Source organism: Bombus huntii, chromosome 6 (assembly GCF_024542735.1).
Source record: "Bombus huntii isolate Logan2020A chromosome 6, iyBomHunt1.1, whole genome shotgun sequence".
Classification (NCBI taxonomy): domain Eukaryota; kingdom Metazoa; phylum Arthropoda; class Insecta; order Hymenoptera; family Apidae; genus Bombus; species Bombus huntii.
In genome coordinates this window covers 3,315,040-3,339,079 of record NC_066243.1, presented here as the reverse complement: position 1 = coordinate 3,339,079, position 24,040 = coordinate 3,315,040, and the positions used below count along the sequence as shown (strand labels likewise).

At 32.5% G+C, this 24,040-nt stretch overlaps 1 protein-coding gene and 1 long non-coding RNA gene across 15 annotated transcripts in view; one reads left to right on the top strand and one right to left on the bottom strand.

The window, feature by feature from the left end:
- LOC126866589 (acetylcholine receptor subunit alpha-like) overlaps window positions 1-24,040 on the bottom strand; it is a 382,525-nt gene that overhangs the window by 117,939 nt on the left and 240,546 nt on the right. Inside the window, exon 1 of one of the 13 annotated variants that reach the window (XM_050620389.1) lies at window positions 6,448-6,610. The exons of the other annotated variants lie outside the window; for them this stretch is intronic. The gene's annotated coding sequence lies outside the window, so the exon portion shown is untranslated. Of the gene's footprint in view, window positions 1-6,447; window positions 6,611-24,040 lie in introns of those variants that run through there. 13 annotated transcript variants of the gene reach the window in all.
- On the top strand, window positions 1,976-19,941 carry LOC126866613 (uncharacterized). Of its 2 annotated transcripts, none has more exons than XR_007689970.1 (3): window positions 1,976-2,017; window positions 18,832-18,894; window positions 19,507-19,941. It is a non-coding gene; the product is annotated as an uncharacterized LOC126866613 (long non-coding RNA). The 2 variants fall into 2 exon arrangements; XR_007689969.1 differs by lacking the exon at window positions 1,976-2,017 and adding an exon at window positions 6,778-6,888.

Genomic DNA, 24,040 nt, shown 5'->3' with positions numbered 1-24,040 from the left:
CAAATCGTGTATTTAATTTTAATGTACCATTGATAAAATTGAAAATCAACAATTAATAGCTCATACGATATATATATATATATATCTGTTAATTTTAAAAGAAAAACGTAAATATTGCTTTTGATCATTAGTTTGCTATTGATTTATATCTTGATAATATTCATGCATCGTTTATGTAAATCGAGCATAGTGTTCATATAGTTACGAGCGACAATGTGCATACATAAAAGTATGCTACGCTAAGCGTTCAAATATTTTTCTACAATCACTGTACTTAAAATATGGCACAACATTAATGTATTATTAACAAGGAAGTTTTCTCTGCAATAGCAAAAATGATATGTAAAAAGATGGTTAGCGATGCAGAAAAATATTTTAAGATTTCTGTGCAATTGCGATGCATCTGTAGAATAGATTCGCATCAGCAGCGCGGAAGTAAAGTTCAGAATCTTGCATCGAATCGATGCTAGAGACGAAATGGTAAAAATATTCAGAATATATTCTTTTCATAGATTTTACGGTCGGATTCGAAAAGCACTCTCATCTCGGGCGAAAGCACTTGAAACCCGGCAACTTTGCCAAATGTCTTTTTCGGTGCCTGCAAATCTCATCGATTGTTTCGTCCCACTACTCTGCAATATTTCTCAGTCATTTTCACGTCTTTCTCCTGCGTTTCATCGTCCATCCAAGAGACATACTTTCGATCTCAGTTGGTTTACTGAAATATTTTAAATAATTCATCATCCAACGTATTTAAATACGAGTATTCGCACATTGTATAATTTTAACAACTTTTAAAACTAATGTAATACAGTTTATGGACTTTGTGTTTTATTCACCGTATACAGTCGCATCGATTATTGCGATAGATTATTGGTAACTCAGTTGCAACGGTAGGTTGAATTTTATAATTTTTGGGAAAGATTAAATTGTTTGATAAATTTTATCACTTCATGCTTCGTTAAACATTTTCCAATTATCTTCTATAAAAGGACAATTAACATTAAAGTATGATCTAACAGCAATTGAAAGTTTTTAATATTATTTATTGTAATTCAATGAATTATATATTATATTATAATGTTAATTACGTTTTCAAAGTATTTCTTACGTTTAAAAAGGGACAACACATCGTCCGTCATTAATGTTAAAAAGGGACAATATATTATTATTGTAAAACATTACTATATCTTTTCTAATTTTTGTACTTTTTGATCCTTTATAGACATATATTACACTAGGTCGTCTGAAAAGTTTCACAACATTTTCTGTTTTATATTATCTTATCGAATTACGTACGATCCATTTTGTTCTATCAAAATAAAGATCACAACGTTTGACAGGTTAGGTTTCATGTTTGTATTGTTCAGGAAAATATAAGGTTGGTATGATCACTAGTTTCTACATGCTAAGTTGGTACGACTTCTAACGACGTTCCTTTGTCTTTGGCGTCGACCACGTGTTAATTATCCGAGTGTATTCCGTGTGTTCATATGGCTGTACATGGTGGTGAAATACAGTGCGTAAAAACTGAATCTGTGTGAATCAATAAATATCAAACTTCAAAACCTATTTAATAACATGTATAAAAATGCATCGTTGTAAAAGACGTGTCTGCAAAAGAAAGACACTTTTCGGATAACCTAATACATAGATTATAATATATATGTATATGTATATAGAGATATGTGATGATATTACGATGAAATATAAGATTACAATGATACTTGTTAATAATAATTTAGGTAGAAAAATACTTCCAGAAAGGAAGAATGCTCTTATCTGCGATGAGGCAAAAATTTTTACTCGCAATTCTATCGAGCCTACCTTGACCAAACGTGTTACGATATAAGTTACAAAGTGAATGAAGACGAATTTACAGAAAATAAGGATCACTATTGCTAGAGTGAGCAATCTAGTTAAAAGTCTGATTAGATTTTTGAAAAGTAAAAATCATGGTAAAAGCACGAATGATGGATGTTGCCAGACAACTATAACTATTGGCAGAGAGAATATGGTACATAAATCATTTCGCATGAAATTTCGGCACCTCGTTCACCTCACGATGAGTAACGAAATTTTTTACGCCCTGAAAGCTCTCATAATAATAGCATTATGAGTTTCATTTCTGAGGATGATGAATCAGGCACTGCAGTGATACGTTGGAATGCAAATGTGTGTGCGCGTCAGATGATATATATGTGTAGATGAAATACATAAAAAAATCTTCGTGTATTATTATTAATTATTTGGATGTGTATTATCGCGAATAATTTCAGAGAATAGCTACAAAATATATATTGTATAAATATATAACGTTATTCCTATCAAATTTTGCCATTATATGTATTTAGAGTCGTATTATATTTATACTTTATATTTTTGAAAGGCATTTTTTTTAACATAAGTAGATTATTGGAAGCTTTAAAAAAAGTTATAACAGAGACGTGAAAAGTGTTGTGACATCGGATTCTCTTTTTTTAGCAATTAGCAATTAGCAATGTTTTATTATGTTGTATCCATATCGAAACATTTCTATATAGATAATTTTTAAAGATATAAATACAAATTGTTTTACAATTTTATACGTGTTCATTTATAACACTGATTTTACATTGGTCACAAAATTGACTTTGTAATACTCTTTTTATATCTTCTCACTCCTTGCATCCTTTTAAAGCAATAGAAATAATAAACAGAAAGGGATACGTCGTTATTCCATTTTAAAATTTAATTTATCATATTTATCATATTATCGAAGTAGTAACAGACACGTTCAATTGTAAAATATATTATCCTGAATAAATCCGAGAAACAATAAACGCAAGTTTGCTGGATACAAAGAGGAGGTTAATAAATTTGAAAAGGCAGATTAAAAGAAATATTGCGAACAAATTCTATCAGAAGAATTTTGTCTTAATTCGAACACTAACTTTTATGAAAGCGATATATTCTATTTATAAAATGTAGCTGTAGAATCTACTCCGATCTTTCTAGTATATGATACATAAAAATCTAAGTTATAATTTTTATAGTATTCCAATATTCCGTCAATATGGATGCAGAGTAAAATATTTGTTATTTGCATCTGTCTGTTTGTTTCGCAAATCCATACGTTCGATTCAGCTCGGATGAAACCGTGGAAAATCTGTGTCTCGCGAAGACAAATAAACGGTGGATTATCATTTTCGTTTATTGCCAGAGGTTTTTCGGTCGCGTAACTAGTTTCGCGAAAATTATCCGTTATCGTCGCTTTGTCACGATCATTACCACCGGCGAGAATTGCGATCTCGCCGAAACAGCTACCAGCTGCAATCTCGAAGCTGTGCTCGACATTGCACAATCGCCCGTTAAATGGAAAATACCAGCAACCCGGTGAATATCTCACTTTCATTGTGTTCGAGCAGTCCGAGCACGTTACGCTTCAAAAGTATTCGGAAATTTGCTTATTTTTGAGAAGGTATATCGTAATTACGTAACGAATGATCTGGTTCTTCATAATCTTTACAATAATACGTGTAATAATAGAGAAAAGTAGAGAAGAATTTGGAACAATCTTTTGGTCTTCGAACCTAATTCTTACAAAATCAATCGCGATCGTAAAAGATTTTTATTTAAGAGTATTCTCCTATAAATATTCTCATATAAATCATTTACGCTCGATTTAAGAGTAGTCTTATATTTCTAACATTATAAACAATTTTCAATGTGGAACTAATATCAGAAGAGAAGAAATTGTGCACGATATGGAATAGGTAGACATGAGGCAAAATATTTTCATGGAAAGCAAGCAAAAATTAATTTTATTGTTTTCATTGATTCTGGTTATAATTTTGATTGTAAAGTTGTATTAAAAAAAAAATTAAGTAAGCAAGTAGCTGTTTGCAACGATCACATATCCAAGAGTCAACCGCGGCACCAGCACGTTAGATACTTGATGCATATTTTTCTATGAAAATATTGCGAAGAAACTTCTTGGCAAACTAAACCCTCTGAAAGTGAACGAGTAATAGTCTATAGTTGCTTGACAGGCATATGCAAAAATGGTACTGTTCCACATTAAATATACTGTTTCATATTTGGCTACTTTCCTCTATACCATAATCAGATTAAATTGATTTTCAGTATTCAATAAACCTGGCGTCTGTAATTCTCATACTTTGCAGAACTATTTTGTTACCTGTCAAGCTCTCTATTTCTAAATTCTTCAATTTTCCAGTTACAAGACAGATTAACAACGATAGTTATTCCAAACAGATAGAAAGACTGTCAATGCCAATACAACCATAGTGATGATTAAAGCAAACGTAAATTAACATATACATAATAAATATTAACTTAAATTATTGCTACGTTTTTAAACATGTAATGTAAAATTAAAGAGTTGCGTCCAGGTGACTGCATACAAAGCAATTAAGTATTGCTCGTAATTGTTAGTTCGTCATTGACTTGTATAGTCTACTCAAGTTCTCTTACTACAAATAGTCCAGGGTGTCTGGACAAGTTATTGTTATGTTTCTAAATATGTAATGTAAAATTAAAAATTTATATCCAGGTGACTGCATACAAAGCAATTAAGTATTGCTCGTAATTATTAGTTCGTCATTGACTTGTACAGTCTGCTCAAGTTCACATACTGTTACTACAAATAGACCAGGGTGTCCGGGCAAGTATGAACGGTACTGCACGCTTTTCTCAGACGAATTACCTCAAACTTCTAATTTGAGCCTATCCTCCTTCTCTCTGTTTCTCTTGTTTTTGTTGACTAATCGCCGGTTCCTCTTTTCAGGCGGACAAAATATTATTCGCTTCGATGTCAAACTGTCTCCGAATTACATTAAATCGTGTGCCAATAATGAACCGACTGTTCGAAACACGATGTCACGCCATTAAACGTTTGTGTTTGTTCAACAATACCGCACGATACTCGAATGTTTAAATATTGGAAGGTTTGTCACCGGTGGAAATAAGTTTTCCTGTTGACAGGTGACTGATTAGACTCAAATTCAACTTTCCATTGGTTATCCATCAGTCCATGTAACAAGTATCAGTTCAAGTTATTGAATTCGAGTGAAAATAAATATCTGAGGATCTTTTTAAAACGTTGGCTCTTGTACCTTGTAATTCGAAATTAAATTATCTCGTGCAAATTGCGTTATGGGTCTTCGTTCGTGCTGGCTAATAAGTTTCCTATAACGTAACGATGTTGCTCGATATAACGTTTTAAAGGAGAAATTACATCGATTAAGTGGATTTGATACGATACGTGACAACAGATTTGTCTACAAAACGTTTGTTTAATCTGTATCTGTCTCGTACTTTATACACGCTTTTATGCATCAAATTTGTTATTTTTCGTTTCTAACGTTTGTGATATAAAGTAATCTGATAAAACCAGCAACAGCTATGCAGTCGCAAAATAAAAACTGTGTTCACATAGGATAGGTCAATATAAAACATGTTTCGCGTATCGATTCTGATTTTATTGATGAACGACGTGTGTTAAACGAAAATAGTCGGAAGTGAAATACTTCTCCCGATCTTTACGTCTCCATCAATATATTGCGTTATTTCCTGCAACATTCTTCGTTTAATAGATTTACAAATGCTGTTTACGAATCGTTGAAAAAGTTGAATATTGCGTTACTTGCTGCTGCACTGAATCGCCAAATTTAGTTTCGTATTTACGTGTAAAGTTTTCCATGTAGCAGCTTAAAATATTTCAGACATAATTTCTCGTAAGCGTAAAAACTTTACATTGGCGAGATTAAAATTAAGAGAATTTTCTACTAATACGAGAATTAGAACTAGGGCGATCCGAGTATTAAGAAGTTAAGTTAAACTTTCTTGAAAAGTTTTGGGAGGGTGAAAAGCAAAAGCATGGCGTGAGTAAACCGCTTTAGATAAGTTTATCAATCAATTATTTTGTATATAGTAATCAAGTAATAAATGCAAGTGGTAAAAAATCACGTTAGAAATGTTATATCGCATTAATGGTAATATTATTATCTGATATTATTTAATCATTATATTTGAAAGCTAAACTAAACGTTCTGAATCATACAAATGGTTATCATACATAATAACGAAACTATAAAAATGTGAATAAGTAAATTAGAATTTCGATTACCGTAGAACACGAAAAGATTGCCCCTTGCGAAAAAGATTAAACAAAGACAATAGCTAAAGGGAATCGTTACATTTTTATTCAAAAGCTTTTCTTCCCGTTTAATATTACGATCTATAAATTGATTTAAAGTAAATGATCGTTTCTCGTATGAAAGGAAAATTTAATCAACTATGCGAATAACGTGCGTTAACAATTTATCAGATCTTAAATGAGAAATTAAAAGGTGCAGAAATGCACAGAATACGTACAACTAGCAGAAATACGTAAAATATCTAAACTGACTTAAAGTATAGCGATCTTTCTAACATAAAACTTACATTTGCATAATCATCCGGACTTTGGCCATGACAATTTGGACAATCTTATTATTAAAAAAATATCAAGAACAATTTCGTTCGTTGCCTATAGTAATGCCACAACAAAGCCTCGAATATTTTGATATTTTGATGACGCAAGATTCGAACAGCTAGCGATATCGTTTCTTCCTTTGTTCAGTCAAGCTCCACGTTACTACAACAGAGGCGAACTGCAGAACGAATCGGCTTCTGGACAAAGGAATTTGTCCATGTTCTCGTGCCAAAATCCGCTATTGGAAACCACAAAAGTTGGCAGAGTTTCGCGACCGGTGCAAGATTCATCGCGCTGTAAATTTTGCTTCGCAAGTCAAACCGAAATTAATCGCGTTCCTTTCTGCCAGCAACCGCAAACGTACGTTCCGGTAACGTGTACCTAACAAGCCTCCGGAGACCACTCAACAGGTATACCACCGCTTCATGAGCCACATCACAAGCTTTTGGTAAATCGGCGGAATGACGTCTTGCGCGTGTATATATATAGCGGATCGACGTTTCATATTTAACGCTTACGTACGCATTAATTGTGCGGATATGTAACTACGTACCAGTGTACGTGGAGTTTGCGAATGGCGCCATGTGTGTACAATGAAATCATGAGATTAATATATTGCACATTCTGCTTGATTAATTTTGTGGATATGTAACTACGTGTATATTGATGTAGGTCGAGTTTGTGAATGCCGCCGTGTATAACGAAATCGTAGAATTAATATACGCGTTTTATTCTACCTGATTGTTTTTTTTTCTTTTTTTTAGGATTATTTTATTGTGTACTGTATTTAGGATTATTTTTACCAAATTAAAATAGTTAGAAATTATTGTATTTGTTTTTTGTAAGGTTGTTAGAAACAGACATATTAATTCGAATTAAACGTTTGATATTTCCACGTGCCTCTTTTCGAAAATTTGTCGTCTCTTTCGATAATGAATTCTTTCAAATAGAGCGTCTGCGGTATTTCATTTTTCGAATATGTTTTTACGATAAGTTTTGTAGAGACCAGAATAAATAATAATGGGAGTATACTATATTTGGTGAAAGAATTAATATAGAACTAATTATATGTGCAATATTCGTTTTAACGTTTCGTTATTCGGTAGAAACAAACATAATTTTTGGATCATTCTGTGCCTAATAAGAGTTGTTGTAAATGTACATCGTTAATATATCGATGATACGCATTGTGAAATTATTGATTATCCTAAGTATACGTTTTATTATTTGTTTTTAGATAAACCTACACTTTTGGATAAAAAAGTAATCAGTTAATGGGATTGTTGAAATAGACCTTTTATGTATCGATTTTTCAACAACAAATAAGTAACCATTGTATATATTATAAAATCAATTCCGACATTTTTTAAATATTGTTACTACTGTTATTTACTGTTACTTCGATTTATACAGCAGTTCAACTTTATTTATAGCATTTTTACTCTCCCAACTATCTACTCTCACAATCTCTCACTATCTACTCTCACAAACACAGTAATGACGACAAGATTGGAATCTGGAAGGTGAGAAAGTAGTAGATAAACGTAACGAAGGAAAATTGTGAAATAATAGGATCATTTGTGCAGCGTTATACCAATACAGTTAAATCTACGAGCCTACATTTTATCACTGTGTTGCCAACTAATAAAAGCAATTTGACAGTTAAAATGATAAATGTATATCGTATCTGTCTACGTGTTTGCGCTTCAACTCGACATGACGTTCACTCCGATACGGTAAACTAAAGGCAGCGAGACGGATTAAATTAATTAAAAAGGCCGGCGTATGAGAGATTATTTTCATCGCACTGAAAATCTTAATGAACTTCAACGGTGGTCGGTGGTCGTCATAAAGGCTGAACGTTTAATACGCTAGAAAATAGCGTCAAAGTAGAATTTAAACCACTGTGCAATTAATCATGTCGCGATTAATCATGTCATAAATTAATCAGCAGAAGAAACGTGCTCGGGAAATTATCACAATTTAATTGTACGTGAGCATGTTTGCAGCGTTACGTATTATTCGTATTTTTACGAAGCATTCCTTGTACGTTTCACCTAACGCAATTCATCTGTATCGAATGTTTGATATTTTGCTTTTCGATATTCATGTTTTCCAAATGTATAACAGTTCTATAATATTTCTATAATATTTCTATGCTATAGATAGTACTTCCTAATTTATCACCTGGTTTATATATAATTGGATTTCGCAGTGGATTTAATAATATTAATGTTAATTTATAACAACGATGCCATTCATCATTTGTATGCTTTTCACTAGGCAGATGATATTTCATTATTTCTCATTAAATCGACAATTATGTGCATGTACGTGTAATACATATTTAGAGAAAGGAATTTCTACCAACATTCGTAATATATGACCAATATTGTCAAAATGGTTGAAAAATATATTCCTGTTGCATCTCCAATTCAATCAACGGATTAAACTGTAATAATATTGAAAATATCGAAACGAATTCTTTCGACCATACGTATAATATCGTGTTTTTTAATGGAATTATACTTTCAACAAAAACTGTTAGTGGGATTAAACCAAAAAGGTGCAACAATTATAAAAAATATTCTCTGTTACTGGTAACATATCATCGTTTTAATAAAATCAACGAAACGAAATTGCATAATGTTTACGATTTTCGTAAAATGATTAAAACTACTTGACGTGTAGTATATAAGGTGGGAAATAATTATGCATTTATTTCTATATACGTATTCGTGTTTCTAGTAAAAAACGAGGTCAATATATATATTTATATCTTTTTTAATCGTTTATAATAATTAATTATTTTAATTATATTATTCTGTAAAAGAATTTCAGGTTGTGATATTTTTAGCTCACATAAGTTTCATGGTATTATGTTTTCATTTATGCAATCATCTTTCCAATTAAATATCGTACTCTTCCTCGCTTTTCTCGATTCGAAATTTGTTGAAAAAATTATAAATAAAATTCAATAAGATGTCTTTGCCATGCCGTGTAATGCGAGTAAATTGCAGTTCAAAATTTTCCACGTTGAAATACACCGAAGGAAGAAATTTTCACGCTTTTTAGCTGATGTATGCGACTCACGTAGAATCGATTTAAGGCGAAGGAAAAAAAGTGACAGACGGAGAGAAAGAAGGAAAGACCACGGCAAACAATTAAACTCCGTATGGAGGCACGTACAGAGGCAGCGGTTGGCCGTGTGCCTCCAGAAGAGGAAATAAAGGATGCATTTTAGAATTTTAAATTCACTTGCATCACAAACGACCAACACAGAGTCAACTTCTGCGATTATTGTTTACGCGTTGTTCGCGTTACATGTCGGCAAATAAGCAATAAACCTGCCATCTTTCAGGAAATAACAAAAAGCTCCTTCCAGCAGTGAATTGTTTCAGGAAGCGTACAATTTTTATGATTCCTTCTACGTTGATTATCGTTCTACGTATACGAAAAATCTTGTGCAATTCGATTATACAAGAATTTGTATTGCTTTGAATAGTTCATTGTATCTTAAATGTTAACTGAACAATAAAAGATCTGAGGGTGCTTTTACAAAATGATAAGATGAACGCAGTTCGAAGATTTCTCCACCTTTTTATTTTAGGCAATTTACAAGTGAGGACATTTTTTTAAAGTAGTGAAATTATTTTTCAATTCTTACTGCATTTAGAGTAAAGGAAATAGTTATATGATTAAAGCAATTAAGAACTTGATATATTTTGGAATTATATACTTTGGAGAAATGTTAAATCTACATAATTTGAGAGACTTAGCTTTTGTCCATTACTGTTCGTATATGAACAAATATTTTTATTTTCCATATTGCATATTATACATGATAATTAAACAGAGTATTCGTACATATTTTGTAATGTGCAAATATCTTTTGTAGGCACTGTAGCAACGATAAGAAATTAGAATTACATAAATTTAAATATCGAAATTGAAACAGCGATATTTTAAACATTTTGCCAGTAGAATATAATTATTATTCGCATTCTTGTATTTTATTTCGCATTGCATCTTTATTCATGCGCTGTATATTTATTTAACGCGTTTATGTAAAGCATTTCGTTACCAGTACACGAAAAAATCATCGGTGTGTCTTACCTACAGAAACGAATTCCAGTTTCAATTTCTTTCTATAATATGCAATTTTTCAAACAACGTATTAAATTGCTGTAGATTATTTATATTGAATTTTATTACTAGCCTTTTCGCTTAAAAACTGTTATCTTGCAAAAGCTTTAATCAGTTGCTCATGCTCGCTGTTTAATTATCCCGCGTTGATCGAAGCTTCAATTCATTGGAACATTTTCAGTCTCGCACAACTGTTCGGCGGAAATCACAGGAAATTTAAAGCATTTGCATCGTTAAATGAGCGTTTTCTGGCATCGCTATTATCCACGGTTCTGTTGTTGGCGAATGAACGCGCAGTGAAAAAAATGGTTTATGAACCCTTGGCATTTGTCATGAGTAGACTGGATCCCCTAGTAGCCTGTGATGATTTATAGAAAAGAAATGATGAATGCGATATTGGTGCAGGTACATTACCTATTTTTCTGTTCGTTTTTAACGCAACCTGTACCTACTATATACTCGTGTTCACGAGTTTGGAGCACGTTAAGATTTCAAAAGAAGCAATGACTTCTTTAAGTAAAGAAATATTTTATTCTTCCGTAGTATTGGAACTACAATTAATTACATTTCAAAATGAAACTTAATTGATTATGATCCTTATAATTTTGGCTGGAAATTTCTGTATGAGAAAGTTTCTATCGTCGAGAAAGCGAAAGATGCTGGAAATTTTTGAGCCGCGGCGATACGTATACATATGTAAATGATTTTTCATCATCTGTACATTAATGGATTTAAATTAATTTAGAAATGAGAAATTTCCACTCGGACTCTGCTATGTAAATTAGTAATTTCACGTATGATAACATAATACACTGATTTGTAGATTTGCTTATAAGTGCAACGAAATTCCACCTCGTAGTTGCTACATAAATTCTTTAAAAAAGAAAATGTTACAGATGGAAATTTCTTTTTAACTGATTTATTATCAACTACCATAGCATTTCGATTATTTTCAATTGATGCGGAGAAAATCGACGTGGTCTCAGAATGATGTAATCAGAATTGTGTCATATAATGTTGGTGATTCAACAAGTAAAATTCAGTTCATTTGCATTTGAGAAGCAACGCTATTAATATCATTTGGCATCTATCAAATTGATAATCTCACAGCAACACCTCAAGATCTGCACTTAACGTCAAACAACTTCGTTTGCCGAATGAAACTGAAAATGTGGAATTACCGAAACCAGGAAAGGAAATTTGCAGCTCTTGCACGATTGCCAATTACGATAAATAATTTAAATAATTTTTAGATAAACGCGTTAACCTTAGCTCCCTTTGAAAGCAAGACTATGAAGCAGAAAGCAGACTTCATAATCTCAAGAATCGAAAAAGCCAAAATTAATCCACGCATATTACTTGAAAAATGACAACTGAAAAATGACAAAAAATTACATATGACAAATTTTCTGCTGCCAGATCGTATTTCAATATAATCTCCTTTTGGAACATTTTTTTTTTATTTCTTTTATAGAAGATAAAACTTATTCAATCTGTTTAATGTAGATTACAGAAATAATTTACTTTACCCAGATGTCAATTTAAAATTTGTTAGCCAATCCTCGTTTTGTTTTCTATGGAAAGTAAGCGAAAATTAATTTGGTCTGTTTATCCCATAAAGCGACCAAAACGATTAAAATTAAATGGGTAGTTTACGAGATATTAAACCGTTGCCAATTTAGGTGAATCATCCTACATACGAATAACATTTCGTTTATTTTCATTATAATCTACAGGTTGCGTGTAATTTTCGTTTCAGAATAAAAGATTATAATAAGCTTGAAATTGGAATAACGTGAAAAGACCATCTGAAAAGGACGAATAAAGTTATTACAGCAAAATATACTATGAAACTTTAATTATATTTACTCGTATATGTATTTTAAATTCATTGTACGTTGCGATTACGTTACTATGCCGAGTTATTATTACAGCTTTTGCAATTGATATTCATTAAGGAAAGATGAATTTTTTAAAAGTTCCATCCATTTCTTTTTTTTTTTTTTTTGCTCTCGCACAGCAACCTTTAGAATTGCAAACTGCGACCGCAAGCGTAAAATCCATTTATGACGAGAATTCTAAAAAAAGTCGTTATCGGTTTTTCCTCGAAAGTCCTCCGCTATCAGTTTTGCTCTTAGTTTCAACGTCGGACGACAAATTGCATTTGATGAGTCGATCGAGTTCCGAAAATTGTATATTCTAGAAGTAAGGGTAATACGAAAACGGCACGTTCACATTTATTACGTGATAAATTGAAAGACGCATTGAAAATTTAATCCTCGCGAAACGATACTTAACTGCCCTGCGATTTTTAGATAGCGATGTCGCGATAACATTTATCTTTTTATTCACATTCGTCCATTTTGATTTAAAACTGTCAAAAATAATGGAACTTAAATAGCTTCATCTTAATTGGTGAAAATAGAATATTCCATCCTGGTGCTAATAAAATTTCGACTCGACGAGCTAAATTATGAATTAATTGTTTAATTAAATTCTTATTAAATTTTTTAAATTCCTAATTTGATTAAGGAAAGCAACAAAGAATATTTTCTCTTTCTATTTGCGTCTGTTGAAAGAGATATGCCATACATAGATATTTTTCATTACTTTTAATATAGATTATAAAATTTCTTAACATACAGTGTGCACAGAAAGTACTGTCCCGTTATTGCAATTTATGTACTGATTAATTAGGTGCAGGTATTAGGATGTCCGAAAAGTTTCTTTCGTTTTATAAGGAAATAATAGACGCACAATATTTTTTCTTTTATATTAGTTTACTGAATTATGCACGAACATAATAATAGAAATATAACGAAATGGATCATACCTAATCCAATAAAATAATATAAAACAGAAATTGTTGTTACAGAAATTTATTATCACCTTATGAAACTTTTCGGACACCTAATATATTAAATTTCCTAAAAATTGGTGCATGGTAAATTCCTATAAATTAGTAGCATTCCCACATGACTACAAAGATCTGATACTACAAAAACGAAATGTACAGTGTGGTAAAAATGTTTCACTGAAACATAATAAGAGAATGTGCCAATATTTCTTCTATCCACTGTACAAATTTATTGAAGCATTTATTTAAATTAGTATATCATACATTAATCGAGCTTGTTTCGATAAGATTTGTATTCAATATCGAAAAACTCTTTTGTACGCGAAGCTACGCTTAGTCAGCCACTGCAGGATATGTGCCACCTCTCAATCTCGTCTCCTTAAGAGAAGCTGCGGAATAAACGAAATTTGTAAAATCCTTTACAGCATAGCTGGCCAATAAAATTACACTCATAGTCAACTTAATCCGAGCTTCGCACAGAGACGAGCGACAGGCGGACACGTTCCTTCGTTTAACTTGATGTTTCCTCTACGATCCCCTTCACCACTACACGTTTAACTGTACAAGCTACTGCTTTTTACCTACCCGTGTGTTGTAATATGGTACAGATAAGCCGAGCCTTTCCCTATCCTGACTAATACCTTCACTTTGTTCACATCACGATTACACGGATCGAGATTAACACAAATCCCCCAACGATAATCTGTCTAATACCACTGCGTTCCATAGCTCCGCGTTTAGACGGATGATTTTTAATTTCGAAACAATTACGACGTGGGATTTCCTTGCGTCGATAGCGAACTGGTTACAAACCACTCGTTAATCGTTTGAGTCCCATGGGTCGTTGAAGAAACAGAGTTGAAAAATCCAAAACAGCGCGATACCGCTTGTCTTAACAATAGAACCACCGATAGTTAACACGAAGCTATTTCTACCAAAACCGGTCAAAATGACTAGTTTTTAAAAAATATGCAATGATAGAATGTTTTTATATTTATTGATTTATTACTTTCTTACAGAAGCAATTCCACGTTATGTAGCAGATTTTTGGTGTTATTAATCCATCTGGGATCCCTAAACGAGGGTTGACACATTTATAAAATTGTAGAACCAGTCATTTTGACTGCTGCGGTATTTCCAGTGTTAGCATCTAGAATTTTCCTGATAACTGATATCATCATATGGAATGACACGCAGTAAAAATTTTCAAAACGTGTGGCAAGTTGTACAAAACGAGGAAACTGGTTAATTGCGGTTCGATGAACAAATTGCAACATCCTTTTACACTTTGACAAGTACCAGTCATTTTGACTGGTATTGGTATAAGTAGCCTTGATACAAAATTATTTTCAGTTTGAATACATAAAAAACAAAATAAAATTCATTATATTATTCTTTCAGTTATCGTTGCGAAAGTCATTACATCATTGCGGAAAAAAAATATAACATGAAGTAGGAATTTTAAAATAAAATTGTAAAACCAGTCAATGTGACTGGTGTGGTAGTTCTAGTGTTAATCGATTGCGATATTCGCTACTTTTTGAAATACATCTGTATTATCATATAGGCATGCTATTATAAATATTTCAAGTTTTGTTCAATAAAAATTACTGAGAAGATAATAATGAAATACAAAATACCGTCAGTCGTCCGTAGCGTTCAAGCGTACTACGATTTTTCCACACAAAATTTAAGTAGCGCGATCAAACGGTTAAAACGATGTCTGGCAGAACGTATTGAACGTTTCGTTCGCTTTACTGCCTCCTTTAAGAGACCATCGATATAGAGGAGCGTCTTTAGCAGTCTAAGCCTTGTTTTATTGAATCGTTGCGTCGATGGAACGTTATAGTATTCAGGGGAACGACTGTTAGTCGTATTATCTATCTGTGATCCATGCCTTTCGGCTTTAGATGACTTCGGTTACATCTCCGTTTACTAATATTTTATTTTATTATCTTACGTGTAATATAATACGATTTTCACCAGGAAATCTATCTTCCTAACTTAACGATCTCGCTGGATTCGAGTGGAGATCAAAAGTAAGCTTAACGTGGATTTCAATTTCAATTTAACTTGAACTTGAACATCTCGAACAGGAACATATACATAAACGTATAGAGGCTGTTGGTAATAAATAAAGCGAAGGAATTTCATGCTGTCGTGAGCTTTTCGCTGCCCTCTATTCCTTGCGTCGCATGAAAATTCCCTTTAATCCGTAAGCCTCGTAAAATATAATCACCGCTGTCGCGTGGTCGTGTACATCCCAGTAATTGCTCATCACACGTGAACCTCACCGATGTTATCGTTCAGCTTTTCCTTCTTTAGAAAAAGAAGAATTCTGTCTTTAACTCACTCTAAGACCCATTTTAGTTACCACATATATGTGTCACTGTTTTCTTCATTCTTTTTTCTGTGTAATTTAGGCTCGATAGTTACGTCATAAAATTTGAATTTGTCATATGGCATATCTGTTGAAAGTAACAACGTGAGTTCGTGCTCGCCATCCATATGCAGGTGCGTTAGTTATAAGAAATAGTAACTAGAGGATGATCCTAATTACAATCGATAGATTTAACCGATAGACTTAAGATGCTTTTTTGTTTTTATCCCTTGTTTTTGTAAGCGCGTGCAATAAAGGTTTCTTTTTGGCTCAGAACGGTGTGATAGATTTATCCATTCAATAAAATAGTAACTATTCTGATCTTACCTCTGAGTATAGAAATAACAACAATATCATATCGCGAGATTTTTTGATTTTATTTGAGAAATATTTATTGCCTTTTTATATAGGACAGTGATCGTAAATTGGTATGCAAATTCGAGAAAGTTAATGTTTTACGTTAAAACGAATTTAAGGTTGAACTTTAATTATTATACCTTAATATTATATATTAGGTTGTCCGAAAAGTGTCTTTCTTTCATAAACACGTCTTTTACAACGATGCATTTTTATACAAACATGAAACCTAATCTGTCAAACATTGTGATCTTTATCTGGATAAAACAAAATGGATCATACGTAATTCGATAAAATAATATAAAACGAAAAATGTTGTGCATCCATTATTTTCTTATAAAACGAAAAAAACTTTTCGGGCGACCTAATATTATATATTTAATATCATTACAATTTTAATATATTGAAATAATTATGATTGATAAATGATCATAAATTATCTAAGATATAATTATGACGCGCGTAGCTCTAAAAAATGAATAATTATGTTCTCGTACTTTTATGCGTTTTTACTGCTCCGTAAATATCGATATTAAAATCGATATTAAACAGCAGGAAAAATATTTAAACAAAGGGATAATCGTTGTTTTCAGTTCTTCAATTCTCGTTTTTCAATCTTCTTGCAAAGGGCCATCCTCAAATTACCATTAATCGATGTTCCCTTAATCGATCGTTCGATTATTCGAGATTATACTGTGCTTAGAGTATCATCAAGAAACAGATAAGAAGTGGAAAGCAAAGATGTGCTAAAACGTATCAATATCGGATTTCTCCTTTCGTGCCATTTATCAGCAAACAATACACACTTTTCGAGTTAATATAAGATACAATTCTTATTCTACTAATGCTATGATATATCGAAAAATATTTTTAAATTACTTTCAAAAATCTTATTCTTCGCACAGCGATAATATTCAGAATAATTGATCTGTTCGTTCGACTACATATATTCGAAAAGAATTTTTCAAAATAAATGAAATATTTAATTCCATGGGGAGTTCAATTACGTCGATTAATTTTACAAAGATTCGACACACTGAAATGGAAATTTTCAAATGATTTCGAATGGTGTTGTTTGTCGTGCGTTCGGGTAAAACAGGACGACGTGGTAAAAGAAAAAATATAGATAGGAGCGAAGAAGTTTCGGTGATAAAAATGACAAGAATTCTGAAACGAAATACGAAAAGTCATGTAGGAGAAGGAAGAAGGCCGAAAAGTCGAAGAAACAGAACAAAAATTAGGTGCGGCACAGCGAAAGTTTCAAGCGGATCCTTTCAACAGAGAAAGAGAATGCTGTCCGCTTTTGAAAAGCAACGACCTACTTCGACAGGGATTTCATATTTTTGTAGCTGACGATAAATAACTGACAATTGAAGTACATTTCCCGAGAAACTTTTGAAACATTTTTATGAGACTAAGTACGTTTGAATAATTCTTACTTTAAAGTCAATTAAGAACCGCAGCATTTTAGAAAAGGCACATAATGGACTTTCACTTATGTTTTAGGTTGAAATAGTTAGGTTGAAGCACATTTCTTGGGAAATTCGATATATTTTTATGAAATTAAATATGTCCTGATAATCCTTGTGTTGAAGTCAATCAAGAACTGAAATTTTTTAAAGAAACCAGACATTGGACTTCCAATTATTTTTCGCGAGAGATAAATTGTTTATACTTTTCTTGAAATAGTTAGGTTGAAGCACATTTCTTGGGAAATTCGATATATTTTTATGAAATTAAATATGTCCTGATAATCCTTGTGTTGAAGTCAATCAAGAACTGAAATTTTTTAAAGAAACCAGACATTGGACTTCCAATTATTTTTCGCGAGAGATAAATTGTTTATACTTTTCTTGAAATAGTTAGGTTGAAGCACATTTCTTGGGAAACTTGAAATATTTTTCTGAAATTACGTGCGCTTTAATAAGTCGCATTTTAAGTTCAATTATGAAGTGGAATTTTCTAGGGGACGCAAGTAATGGATATCGAATTATGTGTCGCGAGAGCTAGGTCTTTTATACTTTTTTTGAAATAATTACAATTGAGCTAGCTATTTGAGGTATATTTGCTGAGGAATTAAAAATATTTTTATCAAATTACATGCGTTTTAATAATTCTTATTTTGAGTTTAATTAAAAACTGCTAACATAATGGATCTACGTTTAAGCAATTACGTTTCGTGAAAGCTAAATTTTGTAGACTATTCTTGAAATAATTACGCTTACCGTGTTTAGCAAAGAAATTTAAATGACATCCGCGCGTTTCTTTCTGAATCAAATTTTATTCCAATTTGTGTCATAGCATTATGTACGATCTATGCACAAACAAGTTTTTAGTTGCTATGCATGTAAACTATTCTTGAAAATAAAATATAATAAATATGAATTTTTGTATAATTATTTTTACGATACATGCATCGCACGAATGGAATGTTTAAAAATTTCCAAATGGCATGTGTGAGTGAGAAAAGAAAATATGTGAAGATAGAACAGACACTTTTAGGATTGTTATCGAAAGAATGAATTTACATCAATTACTTTAAATGACTAAAAACGCATGAAATCATTTTGCCATAATTGAAAATTTTACTCTCTTTTTTCCTTCGTTTTGTAGATTTCCCGAGAAGTTTTAAGCGTCCTTACAAGCAAACATAAAAAGTTCAAGGGTTTGAATCATGTGAGTACACGTAAGCCTTTTTTATCGAATTATTTATGTCTGTGTTTGTTTTTTACTACAAGCCAAGTGGTTTTAAAAATCGAGCAGCTTTACCTGAGCATTTTAATTTACTATATTTAGCAATTATTTCTAGCTATATCTCCTATTATTGTATTGAATAATTAAAACAATATGTAAGAAGTGTAATTTTACATTTAATTGAAAAAGTTGTCCCAAATGTCTTATTAAATGTAATTTACAAAATTATTATTTATTACTAGATTAACAGCAGCTGTAAATAATTTCATTGTAAGCTTCATCATTGCACCCAAACGTCCCCAATCTATTTTTTTTTTTTATCTATTTACGTAATTTTTAAAAAAGTAACAATTACTTCTCAATTGTTTTGCACGATGAAACTATATAAAAAAATGTAAAACAGTCAGCTCATAGAAAAATTGTCAATTTTATGGTATACGCGACTCATTATAAATTTTCGTAGCATTTAGATGTTTGAAGCATCTAAATATAATAATTCGTATCGTTTGTAATAAGACGATTACTCGGTACAAAATCGACTGTGTATCAAATTTATTGTAAATTACATTGATATGTAAAATTTCATTTTTACAGCATTAAGTAACTCTCGACTTTCTATTTGCGTATGAAGAACAGAACGTGCATCACTGAGCGAAGAGGAAGTAACCTGCCGGAAATAGCGTTGACAGAAGCTGCAGATCGAGATAAATCGAGCTAATGAATTCCACATTGAAATAGCTTCGTCCGATCAAGCGGAATTATCGAGCGACCTACATTTTACTCTTGTTATGGAAGATTCACAGATGCTAAACGTCTATGGCTTGGTTTTTACACAGCGTGAAACGGGCACAATGTGTGTCAACTGGGAAAGCTGTTGATTAACGACGTTAACATTCATCCGGTTGCCTCCAAATATTTGTTTTTTCTAGTTTTGGATATTAACGTCAAAATGGTTAGACATATAAACAGCGTTATCTATGTACCTGCAAAAATTGAACTGTATATTTACTGAAAAAAAAAAACAAGAAAGAGATGTTTAAGAAACAGAGAAAGATACGACGTATGTCACATTATTCGATTCCAAAATGGGAAACTCTTCGTAGATGAATTAAACCACGTCCTTGAGACGTAGGTGAATTTGTGAAACGTCGCGTCATTTGTTAAAAATGATAGTCAGTCACAAAAGCTTAGATAAATACATATAGCCCTTAAATGTAACATATTATATTAGGAAAGTGTCTTTCTTTCGCAAACGTGTTTTTTATAACAGTGCACCTTCATACAAAGGTGAAACCACGTCTGTGAAATATGGATATATATGGAATAAAATGGATCGTACGTAATTCGACGAAATAATATAAAACAAAATACACTGTGCGTCTATGATTTCCTCATAAAACGAAAGAAACTTTTCGGACAACCTAATAGTAGAAACGTTAGCTCTACGAAATTTGTTGACACATTATGGAAGATGAAGCAAGAAAAATATAAAATGCAATGTTACAAAATTTTATGAAGAAAATAAAAGAAGTAAGAAAATACAATCTCACAAAAATGAAACACACCTGTTATATCTGCATGAAAATGGTAGAAATAGTAAGCTTAATATTATGTCAATATTTAGTAGACTCTCCTCTTACGTAAACAAAAACACTATTCCGCCATATCCTTGGCATTCACAAAATTCCTCTTCGTGAGCTATATTTGAAATTTTTTAATTGCATTTAGAAATACATTAACAATCGAAACGCTGTTGAATTTAAAGCTGTTAAAATCCAGAGGACGCATATAATATACAAAATTATATAAAATATCCAAAGTGGAGCACTTCTCTAATTATCAAGTCACTGGCAAATAAAATACTAGCAAAAATAAACGAATTACTATCAACGTACGATCCATTTGTGTAGCTGCATAGAAAATAATTGTATAAAAATCTGCAATCTGTTAACGACGTCTCGTACCGATATGTGTTAAATGTACGTAAAATAATAATAACAAAGTGGTAGAAACTGATTGGAATTTTCTAGTGAAGCACACATTGTCAAGGTGTCCGCCGCGTTACTATAGCTCTCCTAATTGTGTCGGTAGGTCGGTGACCCGGGTGTACAGGTCCGCGTGCACGAATCAGATTAGATCGTAAGCACCTGGCGGGATGGTGCTGTGGGCTGAGATTGTAGGGAATTCAGGTAGGAAAGGCGGGCAAGGCGAGCGAACTCGCAGACCGTGAGCTTCGCAGCCTTAGTCTCGTTATGTATGTATGTATAATCCGTGTTACGCTATTTGCCTTGGTAATCCTGCCGGTCGATATTCACCATTTTTCTTTCCACTGAATGAATAAACTCGCATTATTCTCTCTGAACGCTGCCATTCACCGTTGTATACATAATCGGACCTCGAGAAGGCTACCTTTGAGGGAAGACAAGTGGTTTTCGTTTGATTTGGATTGATAGTCTTCACTGCCTCTTTCGAGCCGATGTCACTGCCTTCTGCTTCCATTCAGCGTGATTCCCAGAACGTTGGACCATCGTCTCGTTGGACTCACTTCTTTGCGATTCGCGTGTCCTTCGAGGATTCTCGACTTGACTGTATTACTATTTTCGTAAGTTAGCTTCTTCGAAGAAAATTTTGTTTCTCTTTTGACTGCGATTCGAACTTTACGATTTGTCGTACGAGTACGTTTGGCAAATCCTCTTAGCGGATAATTGTAAATAGAACATTTTAGACGCTTTGTTATTAGCGTGGTAAATTTAGAATTAGCGTAGCAAAAGTGTTGCTTCGTTATTGCGGCCGGAAGTCATTAGAATGCATTCTGTGCAGTCTTCTAGGTGGAGAAGAAAATTGGCTGTTTTCTGATGTCCTGGAGAAAAATAAGTATCGAAGACGGGAATGATAAAAACAGCCGTTTCTGTATAAATTCCACGAGTCTCTCGACTTAATGTATAACTTACGAATTATTTAACATAAATTACGGAAATTATTTAACGTAATTGGACGATTTTGCCCGTAAACGATTGCACCAATTTCTTTGCAATTTCCGTGTCTTTTATCGAATACCTAACGTTTACTAGTCCGTATTTCCACTCTCATAAGTTACTTTTTCTACAAGGAAATTAGCTTTCTTCTGGAGATTTTCTGGATGAAAATAAGTATCAAAGACAAAAATGATTAAAAACATTGTCTCTGTGTAAATTCCACTAGGATAATGTATGATTTATGAATTATTTAACATAAACATTTTAATCGTGTTTGCAGTTATTCAAATAATTGCAGTCGATGGATCCATTAATCCACTGAACATCAATCCATTTTCAAATTCTATTAAAATAACGAAGACTTAAAGGTGGCATGCAGTGAATGCATTGGAAAATGTTGTTATTTGTTTCTTCCAATGTAAAGAGTACAATTTTTTAATTATTTCATTGTTACATACGACTACCTTCCTAAAGATCTAAACAAATAAGATCCAATTTGGAATACTTCTGCTTTCATTAATAAAACCTATATTTAATTACCAATAAATTAAAAAGGATAGAAGAATTATTTAAAATAAAATTTCATTTTTCTCTTCTAATTTTTCTCTGTCAGAGAAAGAGTTAAATCCTTCCAAAAACGACGTCGTCTCTTATTTTCAAATTGATAATGAGAACCTTTGCGCTCATAAAAACCAGCAATTTCAGAATATACATGGTGAATAATATAAATTGATCTCCGCCAATAACTTGGTAATATCTTAACCCTAAACGTAGCGAGAGGGTTGGAAACGAGTTCACGTAAAGTTGCTCGAGTTTTGCCTGCCTCGATCACCTTCACGAGCTAAAGTGTTTCCCTTGTTTCAGCAATAATCTCTACCAACTTACAAAATACACGTCTCCTTTTCCGGCATTTTCAACGTTAAGACTCAGCAGTCGCTTAGCCAAACCGATATTAAGCAGTCAACAAATAGACCCGTCTTACGATGGAACACAGAAGTCGAAATGAGATCTGGAAGAAGGTTCACCGATGCGTAACGCACGAAATAAAGAGGGAAGGAAGGAAAATACGGAAGCTTCAAGGGGAAGGACCACGAAATTTGGGATATTCAGTTTCCAAACCGTTTGGCTTACGAATCTTTCTTCCTGTTCGTTGCTATTTATCAACCTTGAACAAACTTTTTTATGTATCGTAGTATTCTCTCGGCATCACCAGGGAAATATAATTCTGATATTTTTTATATACTGGGTGTTTCCTCAATAATATAATCAAGTATCGAGCGATTGTTGTCGCAGAAGAAAGTTATATTAAATAAGAGTACAGAATCAAGGTTTTACTTGAAGATTTCTTTACAGGAAGAAAGTTTGAATTATGTTTGCAAGGTTCGTGTATAAGATATTTTGCAATATTAACAGAAGAATATAATAATATTAACGATTATTCAGAGAATAAAATTATGTCCTGCAAGTTACTTAAAAATGGGGAATAGAAGCATATCAAATTCGTTAATAATTACACGGTATGAGAAAATTAATATGAAATAAATGTGGCAAACAGTGAATCCTATTAATTGGTAAATTAATATTAATGAGAAGATTAAAATTATCAGTGTGGGAATTTAACAAACAGTCATTTAATTAATTGTTGAATAATTATTTACAGACAAAACGTAAACAAAATTTACATTGCGCAATTGTAAATAAGACAACGATATACCTGAAGCTCGCACAATTTTATGGATTTCTGTGCATTCTGAATTGGGAAAATCACCATGGTAAAAGTTTCTTCCCTGAAATGAAGTTGCAGTAGATTAAGAAGAAATTAAAAGTTCTCACGAAATTATACACACAGAGCATCCAAATTGTTTACAAAAGGAAGCTCGCAGCAGCGTAAAAAGCTACAAAAAGGAATCGTAATGGAAGAATAACAAAAGCTTGACACCGTGTCCACTTAACTAAGTTTCAAGCCAAACTGAGCGAAGATCCGGTTTAAAGGATGAGGAAACATCATGAGACTGATTTAAAAGGAATTCCCATGAAACCGGAAAACTAAGGTAAAATACGACTTCTCTTAAAAAAGGTCGAGTGATTTTCGTCTACTTCTTATCGTTTTAAACTTGGCAACGCTTGTGCCAAGTTTTCAACGCAGGAAATAA